Source organism: Panthera uncia, chromosome B1 (assembly GCF_023721935.1).
Source record: "Panthera uncia isolate 11264 chromosome B1, Puncia_PCG_1.0, whole genome shotgun sequence".
NCBI classification, from domain to species: Eukaryota; Metazoa; Chordata; class Mammalia; order Carnivora; family Felidae; genus Panthera; species Panthera uncia.
The window spans coordinates 34917786-34938752 of record NC_064811.1 but is presented as its reverse complement, the minus strand read 5'-3'; the positions used below and the strand labels follow the sequence as shown (position 1 = coordinate 34938752).

The following is a 20967-nucleotide window of genomic DNA, read 5'->3' as shown; positions in this document are numbered from 1 at the left end:
CGCTGCTCTTTTATCTGATTTTTTTCGTGTTTATTTTTCCACTTGACCCAGTGAATGCATCACTCAGTCAAGATTAAAATTGTTTTGAGAGGGGCGCCTAGGTGGCTCAGTTGGTTAAGCGTCCGATTTGGGCTTAGGTTATGATCGTGCAGTTTGTGGGTTTGAGCCCTGCGTTGGGATATATGCTGACAGCTCAGAGCCTGGAGCCTGCTTCAGATTCTGTGTCTTTCTCTCTCTCTGCCCCTCCCCTATTCTCTCTCTCTCTCTCTCTCTCTCTCTCTCTCAAAAATAAGTAAACACTTAAAAAAATGTGTTGGGATATTTATTGAGATTGCATTGTTATGAATTTACTGAGAAAGTTGACATCTTTCATATGTTGGGTCATTGAAGGTTGGTTTCTTTTCTCCATTTATTGGTATTTCTCTCCTGTATTCTCTCCTGGTATTTATCTTCAAATAAATCCTGTCTACTTTAATAATTTGTTCATAGATTTATATTTTATGAAGATATTGTCAATAGAATCCTTTCTACGTTGTGTGTTCTTGTTTGACTGCTAACACATGTGAGGTGTTTGATTTTGACACTGACCATCAGTCTGAATTCTTTGAGTAGTTTTTCAGATAATTTTCATCTTTAGAAGTTGTAAAGTTATATTGTATGTCATGAAACAAAGTATTTTTAAATGGGGTTTTCAATTAAACTTGATCAGGTATGTTTTGGTTACACTATTTTTTTTTAGCAAGATTGGTTCATTTTCATCTGCTGAAGTCTTGTGGACTCTGGTTCCAACAGACTACTTTGAAGGTTTCACATAAGAGCCCTTACAAAGTAGCAGAGATACTACTCTTCTGCTACGAGTACAGGTCAGAATTTAGACCAACTGGGATTTAACTAATGATTCCATGGAATCTGTTTATGTCAAATTGGCATTCCTATCTCAGATCAACACTAAGAGAAATAGAATGTGAGCTACAAATGCTAGACACGTGTAGTTTTTAATAATCTGGTGGCCATAGTTTAAAAATGAAAAGAAACAGGTGAAATTAATTTTAATAATATATTTTCTTTTACCTAGTATATCCAAAATACTATTTCACTGTATTTTGGATATAAAAATTAATGAGGTACTTTGCATTCAGTTTTCGTGTTATGTTTCAGAGTGCTGCGTATTTTGTATTTATAGCACATCTCAGTTTGCACTAGTCTCATGTTGTCAGCTGCCCACGTGGCCAGTGGCTGTCATTCTGGGCAGCACAGTTTGCAAACTACACCTCTACCATGTGTTTACATGTTAGGATTTACTAGCATTCTTCAGAATAAAACTTCACAGTGGAAATCATGGCTCGAAGTAAGCGTATTAAAAATATGTGTGTGGCTGTGCCTCTCAGCTTCTTTTCTTACAGTAGAAGGCTGTCAAGAATATGCTCATAAAACCTTGTCAGTGCTTAAATGATATTGCTTTTGACATGGCCCTTGTGGCAATTTAGAGGTTTTATGTAAGTACATCATGGCATCTTTTGGAGCTATTGTTTTTTGTTTTTCTTTTTTTAATTCTCTTTTTAAATCTCTTTAATGAGCAAAAGCCATCCTGCTCTACCTTCCTATTATTTTCCGCTTAAATGTTAACACGTGATGTGTATACATAGATAGTAACTTTGAGTAGTGTGCTTTTATATACAGCATTGCCATCACTTTGGTTAATCTAAGGGGACTGTAGCACTTGGCTTCCCAGTCATTTACACAGCTAACTAGGCAAAGGGAAGTGTCCATTTTATTTTATTTTTTTAAATTTTTTTTTAATGTTTATTTATTTTTGAGAGAAACAAAGACAGAATGTGAGTGGGTTAGGGGCAGAGAGAGAGACACAGAATCTGAAGCAGGCTCCAGGCTCTGAGCTATCAGCACAGAGCCCGACACGGGGCTCGAACTCACGAGCTGTGAGATCATGACCTGAGCCAAAGTCGGACGCTCAACCGACTGAGCCACCCAGGCACCCCGAAAATGTCCATTTTAAATTGAGCCTCTGTTCATTATTTTGTGTGAGACATCTTTGAAAATCAGTGATCTTTTTTTAAAAAATTTTTTCAATGTTTATTTTTGAAAGAGACAGAGTGCATGCGGGGGAGGGGCAGAGAGAGAGAGAGAGAGAGAGGGAGAGAGAGAGAGAGAGAGAGAGAGAGAAGAGAGAGACAGAATCTGAAGCAGGCTGCAGGCGCTGAGCTGTCAGCCCAGAGCCCGACGCAGGGTTTGAATTCACGAACTGTGAGATTATGACCTGATCCGGAGTCGGAGGGAGCCACCCAGGTGCCCTGAAGATGACTGATCTTGATCTATCTGGGGTTGTATTTAACAGGATCCGATTAGTCAGGTGACAGTTGAGGCAGAGGTTATTATTAAGAAGGCCAGAGTTAGCCTGGATTCTCGACCAGGAAACCACTTTAGTAGGCCAGACCTATTTAGAATACAAGATTGGCTTTCATGAGGGAAGCAGGCAAACAGTGGTATACGAGGGTGGATCTGAGAGTTGGTTTATTCTGACACAATCTAGAATAGCTTCTGCAATTGGCTTGGGTCTCATTGCTTACCTCAGGTCCTAAATGAAATGCAGCTTGGTGTCAAAGAAATCCCTTTCCAGCATCTGCGTCCCAACTTTTCCTCTGATCTCTCCCTCACCTTTGTGTGGACTTAGCCCTGCCCCAGCCCTGCAAACCTTAAAGATAGGAGACATTTAAGGAGCTCTGACTTAGCACTCTAAGGATATGGCATGAATCACCCTGTCACCATTTCCTTGACCTTGGTACCTATCACAGCAGCTCAGAGCTCCTGGAGTGGGGCCCTGCCTTCCTTACTCTGGGAGAGGAGACCCTCCTTCCTGACCATAGCTTGAAACTGTACTTGTGAGCAAGCCTGATGCCAAACCAGGCCTGCCAAGAGTTCTGGATATCATTTGCTTTCACCTTCCCCACTATTGCTCTTGGCCAGCTGTCTGGACAAACCCGTCGCTCCATGTTGGAGCTCTTTGATTCTGGGTGCATCTGTAGTCCATGACCATTTTTCCTGGATCCCTCCCTTGCCCTGCCACTGTATTGTTATCCTAATGGCTGTGACAAGTTTGACCCTTTCCAGTTCCCACCTATCTAGTCTATCTTACTTTACTTTTTTTTTTTTTATAACCCAGGCCATGTCCTATCTGACAAAATTAAATCAATAAAACGAGATCTCTGTGTATAGATTTTACCCAAATTTGATATGGTGCTCTATACCTTAAGCTTAAGTTGGGCTCATTCCACCATCAATGCCAGAATGATTGTGATAAAAGTTCGCAGGTGGACTTACTCCACTTTTGTAACTTTATATTCACAGTTATGAATAGTGGTTAGAGAAATGACGTGAAGAAGAATGATTCTGTCTGCCATCTTTAATGTGTGTCCGACGTGGTCAGGCAGGGGGAGGCTTGTGTACTGTGGATTGTTTTATAGCCTTGTTGTGTGTACCTCAGTGCTGCTCGACCCGGGTTGCACAGCGAATCAGATTGGGAGCTTCTAAGTAATACTGATACCTGGATGCATCACAGACCAGTGGAATCAGTCTGGTCCATTGGGCATATGGATCAAGCACTGATATTTTCTCTCCCAGGTAATTCTGAAGTGCAACAATGCTGAAAAATACTGGTGTAGTGAATTTGCTTACTTTGCAGAGAGGAGGAGGAACAGACTATATATAAAGCCATGTAGGTTGCCAGCCATAAACCAAGTGCATGTAGGTATTAGGGTAAAATTTTTTGTCTATTTCCCAGTTACCTACTGGGTCTAATTATCCTCCCCTTGCTTACCCTTCTCAGAAATGGTAACATTTATAGGATGATACTCGATTATTAGATTTTGAAGACTTTCTTTAAAATTCTGAATGCTTAATTTGTATAACCAAATGAGGAGTAAATACATTCAGTTTATTTTCAGCTGTTGTTATGTCTACTCTGGGAGTGTGATGAATTTGAGCCTTTCTGTAGTGTCATTACTAGTTTTTTGCTAGCCTACCTACTTTTAGTGTGTGGTAGTTAATTAATCTCTTTATTCAGCCTATATTTATAGCCTACGTATGTAATCATCTGCACCTAGAAGAAATACCTGAATGCTTTGCTAAGGGTCTGAAACTTTATGTTAAGGGTTTATTTTCTTCAGTTTATAATTTTTTCTTTTTTTTTTAAGTTTTTATTTAAATTCCAATTAACATACAGTGAAATATTAGTTTCAGGTGTACAATATAGTGGTTCAACCCTTCCATACATCACCTGGTGCTCATCACAAGTGCCCTCCTTAATCCCCATCACATATTTCACCCATCCCCCCAACCACCTCCCCTCTGGTGGCCGTCAGTTTGTTCTCTGTAGTTAAATGTTTGTTTCTTGGTTTGCCTCTAGCTTTTTTTCCCCTTTGCTTGTTCGTTTTGCTTCTTAAATTTACCACACATGAGTGAAATTATTTGGTATTTGTCTTTCTCTGACTTACTTTGCGTAGCATAACACTCTCTAACTCCATCCACATCTTTGCAAATGGCAAGATTTCATTCTTTTTATGGCTGTGTAGTATTCCCTTGTGTGCATGCATGTATATATCTTCTTCCTTATGCATTCATCAGTTGAAGGACACTTGGGCTGTTTCCATAATGTGGCTATGGTAGATAATGCTGCTGTAGACATCAGGGTGCATGTGTCCCTTTGAATTAGTATTTTTGTATTCTTTCATTTATCCCACAATGATGTTCAGTCTTTTACCAGTTAATGTACAGAAAATGAAAACTTACAAGTCCTTTACCTGCTTTCTCTGGTTGCTGAGATGAAACTCACTTTTGAGACACTGAATTTAGCCAGTGGGGTTTCTCTGTGGCCACATGTATGGGTGCTGGGTGTCTAGCTTCAGGATGTGATTATTTCAAACTGAGGATTAGAAAAGAAACTCCACGGTGCCTTAGAGCCAATGCATCGTGTCCGATTGTTATGTGACTGTTTTTTATTCTCTTCTATCCTTGTTGTCTCGGCATTTAGACTTTTTTTTTTCCCAAGGTGATAATGTGACTTGTACTCCACAGATGGAAATCTTTTTTAAAAGCCTGATTTTGACCTAGGAATTGAGGGAAAGTTACAAATTGTTGGCTCAGTTTAACCCCAGATGGCTACTTATTCTTGTCTTTTTGTTTAAAGTTCAATGAAAGAATCATTACACAAGTTGGCCTTTTGTTGACTTCTTAGTGAATTAGGAAAGAAGGAAAAAAAACTCTCTTAATTTTCCCAAATGCCAAGTTGAATCTTTCTTGATCTTATTAAGTGGCTTTCCCTGTGGAATTTATCCGTATGGTTGGTGAACTACTCCCTTATGTTTTAATTTTAACTAAGTCTGAATACCAAGATTTCAATATGTATAATAGTTTTCCTTATGAGATATCAGACATTTTTTCCATATGTTCAGCTGGAATTGTTTTTTTTTTAATATTTTTAAAAATTTTTTTTAACATTTATTTATTTTTGAGACAGAGAGAGACAGAGCATGAATAGGGTAGGGTCAGAGAGAGGGAGACACAGAATCCAAAACAGGCTCCAGGCTCCAGGCTCCGAGCTGTCAGCACAGAGCCCGACGCAGGGCTCGAACTCACGGACCACGAGATCATGACCTGAGCCGAAGTTGGCTGCTTAACTGACTGAGCCACCTAGGCGCCCCTGGAATTGTCCTTTTTAAAAAATTCTGTTGACTCAAACTAGAATCAACATCTTTACTCTTTATACTTCGTGTGTTATTAGTCTATTTGGTACCAGACTATTTAACATGGTAGCCACTTAAAAAGTGGAGTGCCTTTGTTTTCAGTGGCACAACAACAGAACTTGAGACTATAACTTTCTTAGCACTGTCACCACTCTCCTCAGCACCTTACACTGTCACCTTGTAATAATAGTTGGCTTAAGAGAAAATGAAGCATTTGGGCTCCCAATAGGCTTGGAGTGATAACTGACTTCTGGCTCTCCCAAGCTGTGTGGCCTTGGGCAAGTCACATAACCTGAGACTCCATTTTCCTTTGACAGAATGGTCGTAATACCTACCGGTAAATCCTCTGCCTGTTGTGTAGAGAGTAGACTGGCTGCATGCTGGGACCTCCCAAGGAGCTTGAAGCACACTGACCCCCGGAGATTCTGATTTCACCTTGGGGATAGGAGATGAAACAAGGAGCAGTGATAGTGGCTTTGACTACTAGGTATCAGTGGAGGCGACAAGAAGTGGTCAAATTGAGAACATGGTCTGAAAGTAGATTTAACAGATTCGTTTATGGATAGGATGTGGAGCATTAGAGAAAAAGAGGAGTCAAGAATTAATAAAATTTTAGGCCCTCAGCCCAGAACGATCGTGCCATTTACTGAGATAGAAAACACCGGCATGAAGGACTGAAAATATCCTTGCATCTTAGAAAAGAGTGGGAAGGCCCACATGTGCCCATATGTATGTTTGTGTGCATTTCTTTAAATTTTCTTAGAATATTGCACTTATTCTAAAATCAGGATTTCCATCTTCTACCTCCTTTATCTTCTTTGAATATTCTTTAGAACCTCAGTAAACATAACTATCAGTGTCTTACCTGCTGCAATGTATTTTAGAAGTCCAGGAACTGTATGGATTTAATCTATTTGGGATTGATACTTCTGTCATGACTTTTCACTCCATAATCAGAGTCAATGAGAACTTTCTTTCATGTCCTCATCATGTTCTTTTGGTTCTTGAGGTATTCCAAGCTGCAGGGACATCCTTCAGAGTGGAGAAATTAAATGAAAGCACTTCCTATAAAGTAGGCGCTAAGCTAAGCAAATATGACTTGAACCTGTGTCTGCTGAGTGATTGGGATAAGATCAAGCTGTTCAGATTTTGGAAGCTGAGGTTTTTAATGGGCTGGAGTGGTTTTAAAATCTCAGTGAGTATTTTCCCCTTTGCTCAACAATGGCCAAGCCATTCCAGCAGATCTACAGGGCTGACTTTGTGATTCTAATTAGTGGTGATAGCCTGTGGAGACACTAGCACTGAATTACTAGGGTCTCCCTGCAGTGGGTGATTTTTATTTAGAGTGCTAGAAGGTTCTTTGAAGCATCTGTTCCATCCATCCTTGCATCATTCTTGTTCCACCTGCGAATTGGGTAGGGTTGATGGCAGTCTCACACATGTGTAGGTGTCATTGCTTTGATGTCACTGAGCACAGTGCTGGGTCTCCTCAGTCTCTGCAGCCCACCAGCTGTCATTCACACACCCTGGTTTAATCTGCTCGGTGGAGGTTTCTCCCTTGTTCTTTAGCCACATCCTGAAGGAAGCCAGCTCTGCCTTATTTGCTTTTGTGAAGGTGACTCCTAGATCTTTGAGCCTATCTTGTCTAACCAGTCTTGGTAGGTTCTTTAATACTAACCACAGTGCCTACTGCAGACCAGCCCTCCCCAGCCACACCCATTCTTAAGGTCACGTTGGGATTTGGTGTTCTCTGGTGTTCCTTTATGGATTTCCCCTTTTTCTAGCCTTGTTCAGTGGACTTGTTAGATACTTTGCATGCCAGATTGTGACGCTGCTCATCTTCAGTAGGCAGATGAGAGTTTCACCCCTTTCCTTACCCTGGGCAGCGTCCTGTAGAGTAAAATGCTATTCTTGCTTGTGGGCATTTTATGTTGCTGTGTGTGCTAAACCGACTTCTCTGCCAAAGTCGTAATTAGCAGATAGGCTTTATGTTCTTTGCAGGGTGTTTTTGATGGTTGAGGCCTTGTTAAAAAATAAAGAAGTATTATTTCTCTCTTGCAAAGTCACAATGGAGGTAAGAAGCAGGTGGCTGTCAAACTCTGCTGACTCATCCTGAGAATAATACAGCAGCAAAACAATGTTATTTGACTGTTTCTGCTTCTTTTAATAAAATGAGAACTAGTCTGTTGGAACCAGTCATGTGTCTACCTGTTTTTACATTATAAAATGCATAAATGGCTCTAAAAATGAAAGTCGTAATAATTCAGATAATTTTCATGATTGTTTATTTGTATTTTTTCCCCAGTATGTTTTCAGGGCTGGGTCATTCAGTTATATCTTCCTAGGAACGCTTTGCTACCGAAGAGGTTGACTAGCTTGCAAGGATTTTTATCAATTCATTAATGCTTTTCTCCATGTATAAAGTGATTAAAACTTGGTCATGTATTGGCACTGTATTTATGGTTCTCTGATGACCTCAGAATTTTCTTAAAAAAAAAAAATCATTTTAAAAAGATAGCCTTGTAGAATTGCAGAGTGAGAGGGAGCTGAGAGATTATACAGTGCAACACAGTCCCTGACACAGCTGGCCTAGCAATTGGTTACCCAGTTCCTCCTTGAATACCTCTCAGTGTGAAAATAGACAGCCCATTCCATTCTCAGCCACGTCTAATTCTTAGCAAGTGCTTTCTAGAACCTTCAGTTTATCCAAATTCCCAAAACCCTCTCCAATTCTGATTTTTTATGTCATTTGCACGTTTATTAGTAGTGCCATGTATGTCCTTATCCTGTCATTGGGATCCAGGCAGTCTGGCTCCAGAGCCCTCTTGAACTTATGTTTTTATTTTAACTGTCCCAAGGGATCCTTTTGTATCAGAGCATAGATTCATGGGACTCAGTCTTCGGGGTCACTCATTCTGGACAGTATTGTCCTGTGTTTTCCTCCCTGTAATGTACTTTATTTCAAAGATACTTTGTACCTTTGGCCTGCATGTGGCTTCAGGGTAGTGTGACCCCCTCCAGCCCCACTCTCTGTGACGGTCCCTGCTCAGTGCTGAGTCTGCCTGCCTATGTCTCTGGACCATAAGTCCATATTCCCAGGAGGGGATCTGATTGGCCTAGCTGGTCAGGTGCCCCTTGTTAACCCTGACACCCCAGGCCAGGGTAGTAGGTCAGGAGAGGAGTAGAGGGGCAGGAACCAAGGGTATCTCAGGGTAAGCTCCTTCAGAAGGGCTTGAAGGCAGGGGGGAACCAAAGGAAATTTCCAGTGTGAGCCCTGTCTGACGATGTTGGTCAACTAGTTGAGAATCTACATCGTTACATGATCATGAAACCTATATGTCTGTGTTTAAAAGAATAGAGCCTAGCTGAAAGCCTTGTTGAAATCCATATGCTAAAGTCTCCATTTTTAAAAAGGAAAGAGTCTGTGGGCTTGCTGGTCCCCGATGGTCTCCTCCTTCCTTTAAACCATTCTTTTAGTCCTCTACACTTGATTTTTGACTGGCATTGACCCCAAACTCATTGGCCAGTAATAGTATTGTTGAGACCTAGGTAATATAAAAGACCTTTTTTTGAAGGGGAAATTAAAAAAAAATTTTTAATGTTTATTTATTTTTGAGAGAGACAGAGACAGAGTGTGAGTGGGGGTGGAGCAGAGAGAGAGGGAGACACAGAATCCGAAGCAGGCTCCAGGCTCTGAGCTGCTAGCACAGAGCCCGATATGGGTGTCAAACCCACAAACCGTGAGACCAACCATGACCTGAGCCAAAGTCGGATGCTTAACCGACTGAGCCACCCAGGCACCCCAAAGGGGAAATTTTTTAAAAATCTGAGTATATATCCCATGTATGAGAAATACCCCTTTTTTTAAAGTTTATTTATTTTTGAGAATGAGAGAGAACACAAGCAGGAGAGGGGCAGAGAGAGAGAGGGAGAGAGAGAACCCCAAGCAGGGATTCTCCACACTGTCAGTTCAGAGCCCGACGTGGGACTCAAACTCATGAACCGTGAGATCATGACCTGAGTCGAAATCAGGAATCAGATGCTTAACCAACTGAGCCATCCAGGCGCCCTGAGAAATGCTGCTTTTAAAAGAGTGAAATCCAGGTGCCTAGGTGGCTCACTCAGTTGGGAGCCCAACTACAGCTCAGATCATGATCTCGTGGTTTGTGGGTTTGAGTCCCACATCGGGCTGTATGCTGACAGCTCAGAGCCTAGAGCCTGCTTCGGATTCTGTGTCTCCCTCCATCTCTGCACCTCCCCCACATGTGTTCTGTGTGTGTCTCTCTCTCAAAAATAAACAAACATTAAAAAAAATTTTTTTTTTTTAAACAGTGACGTCCTATTCAATGTTAACTGAATTCTCAATGCTAAAGGGAAATGTTTTTAGCCGGAGAATTTATTTTCAGATTTTTACCATAACCTTTAGAAATTGTAGTTCCCATTATGTAAATCTGTGAACTCTAAAAGCACCTCTGTAGACTATGTTCGTAAACAGTTTCTAAAGTACAGGATTCTCTTTCTTTTCTATTTAGAGCACTGGGACAGCTGTTTCTTGCCTTCAACTTCTGTAACCTCTCGCATTCACCATGGTGTCTTCTATGATGAGTGACAATCCACAGAATGATTCTGCAGGTTCTCATAGCTCTGCAGGTTTGAAAGTGTGTGTGTGTATGTAGATGCAGGCCTAGATATGCTGTCAGATATGAGTTCATTTAGAGCAGCTAGGTGCGGGCTTTTCTTTTTTTAGCAAGCCTCTACCTTCTTTTGTGCCTCATTCCTCCAACTAATGTTTGTTGCAACTTTTCTAAGAAAGTCTTAAGTTGATCACCCTTGATAGAGAATGAAGTAGGAAAAGTAGGAGTTGAGAAGTGCTGTTATTTCTTTTATTTTCTGTTAACAGTATGCCATCAGTTGCAGGCAGCACACCTGTCCCAGCAATTCCTTGTACTCCACATGGAAGGCAAGAAAACATTTAGTAGTCTCTAACATTTTTTTTAATGTTTATTTTTATTTTTGAGAGAAAAAAATACATGGGGGAGGGGCCGAGGGAGAGGGGAGGCACCGAATCCGAAGCAGGCTTCAGGCTCTGAGCTGTCAGCACAGAGCCCAACATGGCACTTGAACCCACAAACCTTGAGATGGTGACCTGAGCCGAAGTCGGACGCTTAACGGACTGAGCCACCCAGTCGCCCCAGTCTAACATTTTTAAAAACACCTTTCCTTTGTTCTCAGATGTCTGTGCATCTGTTATTATTCACTCTTGAACTTGTGAGCCGATTTCCAACCTTTTCCATGATCTTGTTTATGTTTTACTGGTGCAGTGGCACTGCTCTCTTTGAATACACCTCCCTTTCCCCTGTGTCAGGACTTCCACAGTCAGTCAGCATGTTGCTTTAGACAGCCTTCCAGACTTCTGTCCTTTTTGGGTCTCGATGATAACTTAAAATGTGTCCTCCCAAAGTCTAGAATACATATGTGTCTGGTTTAGCCTGGTATTCCCCTTTTTTGCCTGTCAAAAGCTCTTTGGTACAGTTATGTTTTCTACAGTTTCAGTTCTGTTTTATCACTTTTGCACTGATTAGAGTCCAATCCATGGTGGCAATTCCTCATCTTGTGTCTGTGCCTTCTCAGAGATGAATTTGAATGCGAGACAAGTCAATGGTGCTTTTAGCTAATTGAGACTTCGAGGAGATGCCTGGTGGATGTCTGGCAGTTGAAACCCCTCACTGCTAGTGCAGTCTGTTTCTGTGCCAAGTTTTAAGTCTATATCTAATATATATATTCTCGGGAACATACCATTTATTGCTTTTATCTGACCAAGTGATCTATGGCCTGTTCTCAAGGAGGTATCATTAAATTCCTTCCATCTTTTATTGTTCTTCTTCCTTTCCTGTTAAGCATGATTTAGCATTAATAAAAATGTTTATTATTTCTAACAATTCAGCATGCCCAAGATGATTATTTTCCAAGGTTAACATGCAAGGCTGACGGCCAAGGAAATTGGGTGCTTACTATGTGTGAGGTTCAACACTAGGCAGGCCCTAGATTTTCATGTGATGCTGCTTAAGGAAAGCCTTTCTTCCTGATGTCAGGAATACTTATTTTAGCGTCCACCACTTAGAATTGATAGTACTGCTTTTGGAGTTTGCTGCAATTCAGCATGAGTTCAGGAAATAGCCATTTTTTTTTCCTATTCTAGATAAGAAATGTTGTCTATGTGGTTTCACGCTTATTTATTTTTAGATCAGTTCCCACAAAGACACTTAAAGAAAAATATCTTTACCATTTATTGTATGACAGGTCCTGATAGAAGAATATATTAGTGGGTATCAAGACAGGCAAAAAAACTGTAAACTACTGGGAATTTTTGGATGCCTGATATTAAAATAGAAAATTTAGTGAACATTTATTACATGGAAGAAAATTTCCTGATGTGTTCTTCGTCTCTTCCTGATATTAGAGTAACATACCAGACAGTTACTTTCATGTGCCCTTATGCCTGTCCTGTCTCAGTGCATAAGTTAGGTTTATCTGTAACATCTATTATTCTCAGCTGCTGTAATGTAGCAGTATTCTTACACAGAGAGTTGTGACACTGAGGCTTTTCTTTCCAGGAAGCAGCTTTATTCATGCCGGCACTGTTCAGTTGGGTTCGTACCCGAAGAAGTGAGCCCCGAACACCATGTGGCAGTTTTTTTTTTTATACATTTTCTATTTCTTTGTCTCCCATATATGGTAACACACAAACATGCAGTCTGATTAAGTGGTCTCATGTTACAAGGTCATGAGGGATGTTGTCACATACTGGTATAGCCAGGTTGCCTTAAGGTTTTGTTTGTTTGTTTGTTTCCATTCCTTAGTGAGGGGACCCTACCACAATATACCTAAACTATAGGTCAAAAGATTAATATTGGAGTGATCACAAGACCACTTTATATTCAAAACTTTTGTAGGTGATACTTCAAGGAGGAATGGTCAGAGAGGGTGCTTTCACATCTAAGTAGCATCTAACAAGACCATGAGGGTAGGAGAGATTTATGGTTGGAAAAACTATTGATATGAAACAGGGAAAGTAGAGGAGAAATAGTTAGAAGTCGGGTCAAGCTTATTTGTTGAATGAATGAATACCTCCATTAGTGTTAAAGCTTTAGAGCTAGGTTGTACTTTAATCGGTTTCCCTGTATTGTCCTGGGTATGATACTCACTGGCTCTGACCATGAGCAGTTCTCCATTAGAAGTAGTTCCTGTATCTTCATCATTTTGAGAAAATTCTTTAAAACCCTTACAGAAGGGTTCACTCCTTTTTTTAAAGACTGAAAGCAACCCATTTTTGAAGCAGATAACCGTATTTTACATCATTGGAGTAAGTGGATGTCCTTTGTTACAACATTTTGTTGTAACTCAGTTGGGCTTGAGGGTAATGAGCTACCATTTGCATGAATGATAAAAAAAAGGAGGGGAAGTTAGGAAAGCGAGGGATGTGGAAAGCTTTTTGACTGTAGTGCAAATTCTTTAGGGTGACAACCCATAGTTATCTCAGAACATGCTGGACTCGGGGCTTGGTTAGGACAGCTGTTAACATCAGAGGAGATCTGCTCTAGCAAGTAGGGCCAGTTGGGGAAGGTTCTAGGCAGCCTGGTGATTTTGTGGGCAGGGAAGTTGCATTATGGTTGCAGGTCACTATTCCATGCAGAGCAGGAAAGTCAGCTGGTGATTGGTGGCCTGGGCCACATATGGTGTCAGTGGTCTGCATTAGATGGACATTGGGAGAAAACTTCCAGCAGAGGACTGAAATGCCTCTGCTAAAATTCCATAGTATGGAAGCTGAGCATATTCATGAAGTACGTAAGAGTAGTTCCCAGAATCAAACGAAAAGCTTTATAAGAAAGCCAAGGATGCTCCAAGGCAGTTTGACTAATAGATGGATAGCTCAGATCAGTCTTATGTGTGCTCAACCTTTCCATACATCCAGATTGCACATTGACCATTTCTAGTCGACCATGGGCCATGTGCCCACCTTTAAGTCAAAAAGGGGAACACTAACTTGATGCAGCAGACCCTAAAGACTGCCAGCAGTTGTGCAAGAAGAGTTCTCCAAAGAAAACCAAGGATTTTTCAGGAGAAGCAGATGCTGAGCTGAAATGAGCAGCAGATGTCCACTGCACTGAGCCTAAATCAACAGTCAGGTATAAATCAACAGGAAGGTATATTGCTGCAATTGAAAATTTCATTTCCCTTCTGGCTATTGCAACCATGATCTAGAAATTTGAGACAGATTGCTAAATAATTTCTATTTTCCATACTTTTAAAGGTGTTTGATTTCTTCAATGCCATCTTTGAAAATGTAGCGTGTGAGTCTTAACCTCTAAAGCACCCCGTTCCTTGTTCCCAGCCCCGTGGTTTTTCTTCCCTTTGTTCTTTCCCTCAGCAGCTGCTGCCAAGCTCACAATCGAACATTTGAAATCGCTCTTCTGCTCCAACAGCACAGGATATGGGATTTCAAATCTCTTTTGTACCTCTAGTAACTGCTTCTATGTTTCTAATAAACTATATATATAGTAAGATACCATTAAAAACAAAATAAATACAAGCCTGTAAATTATATTTAGCCAAAGATTGCTTTGTTTCAGAAACTTGAGCCAAAAACAAAGCAAAACTACTATTACATGATGACTTCTAATTGTTATTTTTCTCACAGAATAAAAACATACTAAAATTTTGGAAAGGATAATGCTCATGGTTTCCCAATAAGTAGCCCTTAACTTTAATTACACCTAAGTTTGTAGTTGTGCCTCTAAAGTCTCTGGCCAGTTTTCCAGTTCATATTCTTTTATTAGATCCAATGACTCTTGCAAGCAAGACTGTTTGTCTGATGACCCCATTTTGTGTCAAAAACCATGAGCAATTAATATGACCTCTTTAATGTCTAATATTTGAGGCCACTGAGCAAAAGGATATACAGTTGGACTCTCCTGAATATGTTAGGAGGTAACGTAATAGATAACTCTGATTCCAGTTTTAGCCTTACTTATAACTGCAATAAACTTGAGACTACAGAAACTCAGTGGTGCTATAACCATATTACCAGGCAACAGAATGATTTTGTATTTTGTTCTTTTCTCCCTCCTACCTACCCACCCCTGCTTTTCTGTTGCATAACCCCCCACACAGATGACAATTTGGGGGAAAACATTTACTTACTTAATATTAATTTATAAAATCATAGGGTAAAATGCATTATTTTGCTATCTATACTTAGACACTGGTCACAATTTTCATTATAATTTATCCACAAATTTTAAAAATGTTAATACCAGGGTGCCTGGGTGGCTCAGTCGGTTAAGCGTCCAACTTCGGCTCAGGTCATGATCTCACGGTTCCTGAGTTCAAGCCCCCCATCAGGCTCTGTGCTGACAGCTTGGAGCCCGGAGCCTGCTTCAGATTCTGTGTCTCCCCCTCTCTCTGCCCCTCCTTAACTTGTGCTCTGTCTCTCACTCACTCTTAAAAAAAAAAATAAACATTAAAATGTTTTTTAAATAGTAATACCTACATTGATGTCCTTAAGACTTGTTTTTCTCATTTCAAGTATTTTGAAAGGGAGATTAATTTTATAATATCTGGATGTAGGATGGGCTGACAGGAAATGTACGAGTGACAAGTATTGTGCTACATTGTGCTAACATAATGCCATTTAATTCTCTTAATAACTATTTTATGCATGAGGATGCTGAGGCTCAGAACACAATAATTTGTGGTGTTCTGTACAAATTTGTGTACATATCTGACCATAAAGCCTATTCCTTTTCCCCACAGTCTGCCTCTCTGATTATAGTAATAAAAATAATAGCTAGAATTGTTGTATGAGCATGAGGAGCTAGGCACTATCCCAAGTACTTTATACACATGCATTATTTCATTTATTCCCCACAAAAACCTATGAAACAAAGTCGGCAGCTAGAGTTAAGTAATTTGCTTAAGACAACCCTAGCTCAGGGCGCCTGGTGGCTCAGGTCATGATCTCGTGGGTCAGGAGTTCAAGCCCCGCATCAGGCTCTGTACTGACAGCTGAGGGCCTGGAGCCTGCTTCAGATAGTGTGTGTGTGTGTGTGTGTGTGTGTGTGTGTGTGTGTGTGTGTGTGTCTCCCTGCCCCTTCCCTGCTTGCATTCCCCCCCATAAATAAATAAATAAATAAATAAATAAATAAATAAATAAATAAATAAATATTTAAAAAAGCTTTTTAAAAGATGACCCTAGTTCATAACTGATGGATGGACCTGAACTGTATCTCTCACTCCATGGTCTGTGCTCCCAGTTATGATTCTGTCATGCCTTCCTTGAGTATACCGTTGGTATTATCAATTGGTATGTTGTAAAAAGAAAATGATGCATGATTTTTAAGGATAGGAGTGTTTGTATGGAGATTCTGTTAAGGGGTTGATCATTTGTTGCATTTGTTATTTTTGTTTGTTTGAGTGATAGTGCAAGCAGAGGAGGGGCAGGGAGAGAGGGGGACACAGGATCCGAAGCAGGCCCCACACTGACACAGTGAGCCAGACGCAGGGCTCAAACTCATGAACCATGAGATTATGACCAGAGCCAAAGTTGGATGCTCAACCGACTGAGCTACCCAGGCACCCCAGTTTTGTTGCATTTAAAATCCTAAAGGTCTCCCTCATCTTGGGCTTTAGCTTCAGACAGCGTGTATATGTGGCATCATACAGGGGTACGATGGTAATGTGTGCTCTGGAGAGGCTGTAAGGGTCAGAGCAGCTCCACCTCCAAAAAAAAATGTGTATGCATCCATTTCATCTCCTGTCACCGCTATGGCACGCAGGCCCCATCATCTTTTACCTGAATTGTCCCAGTAGCCTCAAAACGATCTTCCTGCCTACAACTTTTCAGTGGATTCCTACCACGTTAAGAATATATATTCAGGCTTCTTACTGTTTTCCAATCTGGCCCTGCGTCTCCTTATTTGATGCCTTCCTATTCACTGTTACTGATCCTTATGTACCTGGAAATGCCAACCTTATTCTTGTCTTTAAGGCTCTTCCCCAGCTGGGTCATAAGTGGGTGCCAGGTAGTTGCTGGCAATAGATGATAGTCACTACTTACCTTTTCAAACACGGACCGCATCCTGCTCTTCCCCAGCTGGGTTTACCCTGTCCCTTATTTAATTCCTGGTTGAGGTCCCTCCTCAGCCTCTCCTTGGGGAGGCCTTCCCTTACCACTCAGTATAAAGCCACAGTAGCGGTAGTGGTAACAACAGCAACAATGAGAACAGCTAACGTTTAGTGAGCTTTTACTATATACCAGGCATTGTTTTCTGTATTTATTAGCTCATGGGAGCCTCATGACCTCCCTTTGAAGTAGACGCTATTATCATCTCCATCATAAGATGATGAAACTGAAGCACAGAGGGTTCCGTCAATCACTTGGTTTATTTTCTTCATCACACTTACCATGATCTATATTTATCTTGCTCTACTCTAGAAAGCCAGTTCCTGAGAGAAGGGACTGTGTCTAATTTTCTGCTGTTCCTGAAGCTTTTTGCTGGGACATAGTAGGCACTTATGCTGAAATATGTTGAGTGAATGCATGAATGAATGAACAAATGAACGAACACATGATCAGTCTTATTGGGGCATGATATTTGTGGTGAGAAATAGAAAATTTCAAAGATGATACTTCGGCTCTAATTGTATGAAAAGGACTCAAAGCTCTTCACTTTAATAATCTGTTAGACATTTTTCTTCTCTGTCGCATTATATTGTGTGCATACAAGCATGCGACCATGAGTCTGGGCAGAGGAAGAAAGACTATATGTGAATATACTAATTAACCCAGTAGTCCCTGGTCATAAGTGGGTGCCAGGTAGTTGCTGGCAATAGATGATAGTCACTACTTACCTTTTCAAACACAGACCGCAGTCTGACTTTGTAACTGAGTTCTACTGCAGGCCATATAAGGCAGCTGTTGCTGTGAATCATCTGGCTGAAGTAGGGAAATGTTTGTTTTGTTTTTAAATTTCATTGCTTTTCTGAACAAATGACGTATTGACTTTTTTCTCCCTGGTTCCTGGCAAATACTAATCTCATAAGACTTTGGAGCTGAAAAAGAACTTCAGAACCTTAGCCTACCTTCCTCATTTTTACAAGGGGAGAGAAATAACCCCCAGGGATTGCATGGTTTTCACAGGGTCACATAAGTACTCAGTGGAAGAACCACAGCTTGCCTCACAACCACCAAGTGGGTTTAATGATCAAACACCGTTAGGGGAAGATGAACGCTTGTTCACTTCAGGGCCATGATTAGAATGCTGACTCGTCAGCACCTTCTGTTTACTCGGTAATGAAAATTATTGCTGAAAGCCGAAATGGTCACCAGGAGGATGTTGCTTCTATATCCCTCTTTAGTAATACAAAGTAGTATCTTCTTGTAGCACGTTCAGTGGCTAAAAGTGATATGTGACTCTTTGCTTCCCTATATTGAAACTCTTGGTCCTTCAGAAGTCTAGAAATAGCATTTGGTTCTGTTATAACTAAGAATGCAGAAATGAGCCTGGTAAAATCCCTGGTTTGTGAAGTAATTTTATCATTTAAATACTAACTTTGTCATTAATTGAAATAGTTAAAAACAATTCGGAAAACAAAAGTGCTTTTCTGCTGGGGAATAATAAGCAGGATATGACACTACATATAGAATTTTCACTGTACCTGGAATTCTGAATTACTGAATCATTGCCTATTCTTTCTTGCATAAATAGGGAAAAGTATCCTACTTATTCATTTCCGTAAAAGCTAGTGCAGAATAGTTTATTTTAGGAGACTGGTTTCCTTCTGATTGGTTTTAAGACATTACGGACATTGGAGGGTGCAATGTTGAAAGAAACTAATGTGGTTCAGAAGACACCGTTGAGACTTGCTTCATGTCTGTTCCTTACAGTGCTGTGTGTGACTGTGCCTGCCAGGGTTCGCCCTGTAGCACTTTTAGTTTAGGAAGAGTAATGATGCTATTAGCAGATGTCAAATGCCTGAGTGAACACTGAGGACACGGGGGTGACTAGGGGTGGTTTTCCTGGAATATTCAAGATGTGTTGAAGGAGTGTGGATCTGGTGTCACTATCATTAATTTCTGTGTCTGTACTTGGGACCATATTGAGATGCCCCCCCCCGCCCCCGCTCCCCCAAGAACTTGAAAATGCAGGAAATGAGTTTGCTTTCTTATTTTTTTTGTAAGCTCAACTCATGATAGGAGCAGACTCGCCTGCAAGAGAGACATATCTGTTCCTAGGCCTGTAAGGTTTGATGGTAAAAATCCCATTCACAGATTAAATGTCAATTTCAACTTGGAGAAGGAGATGGTCAGGAAAGAGGTGAGTCAGGGAGTTAAACATTGGTAGCACCCTTCTCAGCTCTGTGGAGGGGCAGAGAATTAGTTGTGTGCAACAGATTTGAAGCACGGCCCCATTGCCAGGTATCCCAACAGACTTTGAAGATTTGGGCTCTACGGGTGCGTCTACCCCTGTTGTGAGATTGGGTGCGTCAGGCTGTGCTAGCCCGATGCTGTTAGACTCTTGTCATCTACCAGTGGGTTAATTCATCAGATGTTGAGGGATTGATATGTTACCCATATGTCCAGACCTAACCTGCTTATTTCTATAATGTAAGATGAGAGTTCCTTGAAGATTCTAAGTATAACAGTTACAGACTTTCCCATTCCAGTTTAGTAAGAATACCAGCCTTTCTCCCAGATGCCTTCATGGATTATTCCTGAGGACCTGTGAGGTTAGGTACATTCACTGAGATATTCCTGAGAGTTCCTGAGGTCCCTGTGTCTACTTACTGCTGGCTTGCTGCCACCTGCAAGGAGTAACTAGGGATTCTGGGCCAAATGCTAGGTGGTACTTGTGACACCTGGCTTTCGACATCCTGGGAACGGGCTTCAGGTGCCTGCAGGGTCTCTCTATCACTGCTGATGGAGGAGCTTGGGTGGCTGAGCTCCCTGGAGCCCTGAAGAGATAGGACAGGGTGACTGGCAGCTCCCATTGGTGGAGTGCCTGGCTCCCTGCTTTCAGTGCAGCTCTCCCTCCCTCCTTCAGTATCACACCTGCGCAGGGCATCCCACTGCCTGAGCCCCAAGGGTTCATGACCTGATCACCTGCCAAAGGTCCCACCTCCTAATGCCATCAATTTGGGATTACCTGTCTACATATGAATCTGGGGGAGGTGCAAATGTCCAGTCTATAGCAATCCATATATAAAATTTTGATTGTATAAAACTAGGGGGGAAACCTGTATCTAAAACGTGGTGCGGTGAAAGAGAGTTATTAACCATGTGAGCAGAGGCAAAGCTGCCCGTGTGCTTCATTCAGACTGTAAAATGGATATGACAGCACTCACTTGGGAGCCATGTGGCCTCCAGAGTGACCATCCTCACTCTGCGCCTCTCTACTTGGAAAGCTTTCAGTGGCTCGCTGCCAACCAGAGGATGCGTTCCAGACTTCTTCGCCAGCATGAGAGGTCTCCCGAGATCTGCCCGTGTGCTTTTTCAGCACATCGCACTGCCTTTACCTTGCCCTTTGTCTATGCTTCAGCTCTGTTGCGTCCTCTGCACACAACTGCGTCCCCATACTCGTGTTGCCCACCTCTGTAGAAAGCCTAAGTGATTTTCTGGTTTCATATAGCAACAGACCCCACAGGCAAGCTTTTCTTATACATTTTGTTACCAGCACTTGGCTGCCATTAGTTCTTTATCAATGGGTGGAGAAGCATTTACTTGCCCTCAAAAAAAAAAAAAAGAAAAGAAAAGAAAAGGCCAAATAACCACTCCTTTGTCATTTGGTGTTTATTCAGCAAACATTTATTGAGTACCTGCTGTTGGTTGGTACTGGTGTTCGGATGATGAGTAACACACCCTCTGGGTGTGGCCTCTGGGAGTTCCCATTCTGGGAAGGAGAGACAGACTCAGAAGCAGGCAGTAACAAAATCTTCTGATTTGGGTGTTTTGCTGGGGACTGGGAAGTGCAGAGGGCTATGGGAATACAGAGAAGAAACACTGACTTAGCATCTTAGAGTACTTAAGAAGAAACCCTGTCAGCAGGTTTTATAGGAGGAGTTGGAATTGCCTGAATAAAAAGAGAAGAAAACTGGGTTTTTAATAGAATACTGTTGGTGGCTCTTTCTAGGAAAGGAGTAAGGACTGATTTAA

General features: G+C 41.3%; 1 protein-coding gene and 1 long non-coding RNA gene across 5 annotated transcripts in view; both read left to right on the top strand.

The window, feature by feature from the left end:
* The window catches only part of ATP8A1 (ATPase phospholipid transporting 8A1), a 229420-nt gene that overhangs the window by 11996 nt on the left and 196457 nt on the right, over positions 1-20967 (top strand). The window lies entirely within an intron of this gene.
* On the top strand, positions 5481-15106 carry LOC125922717 (uncharacterized). The gene is made up of 2 exons (XR_007457755.1): positions 5481-13402; positions 13633-15106. It is a non-coding gene; the product is annotated as an uncharacterized LOC125922717 (long non-coding RNA).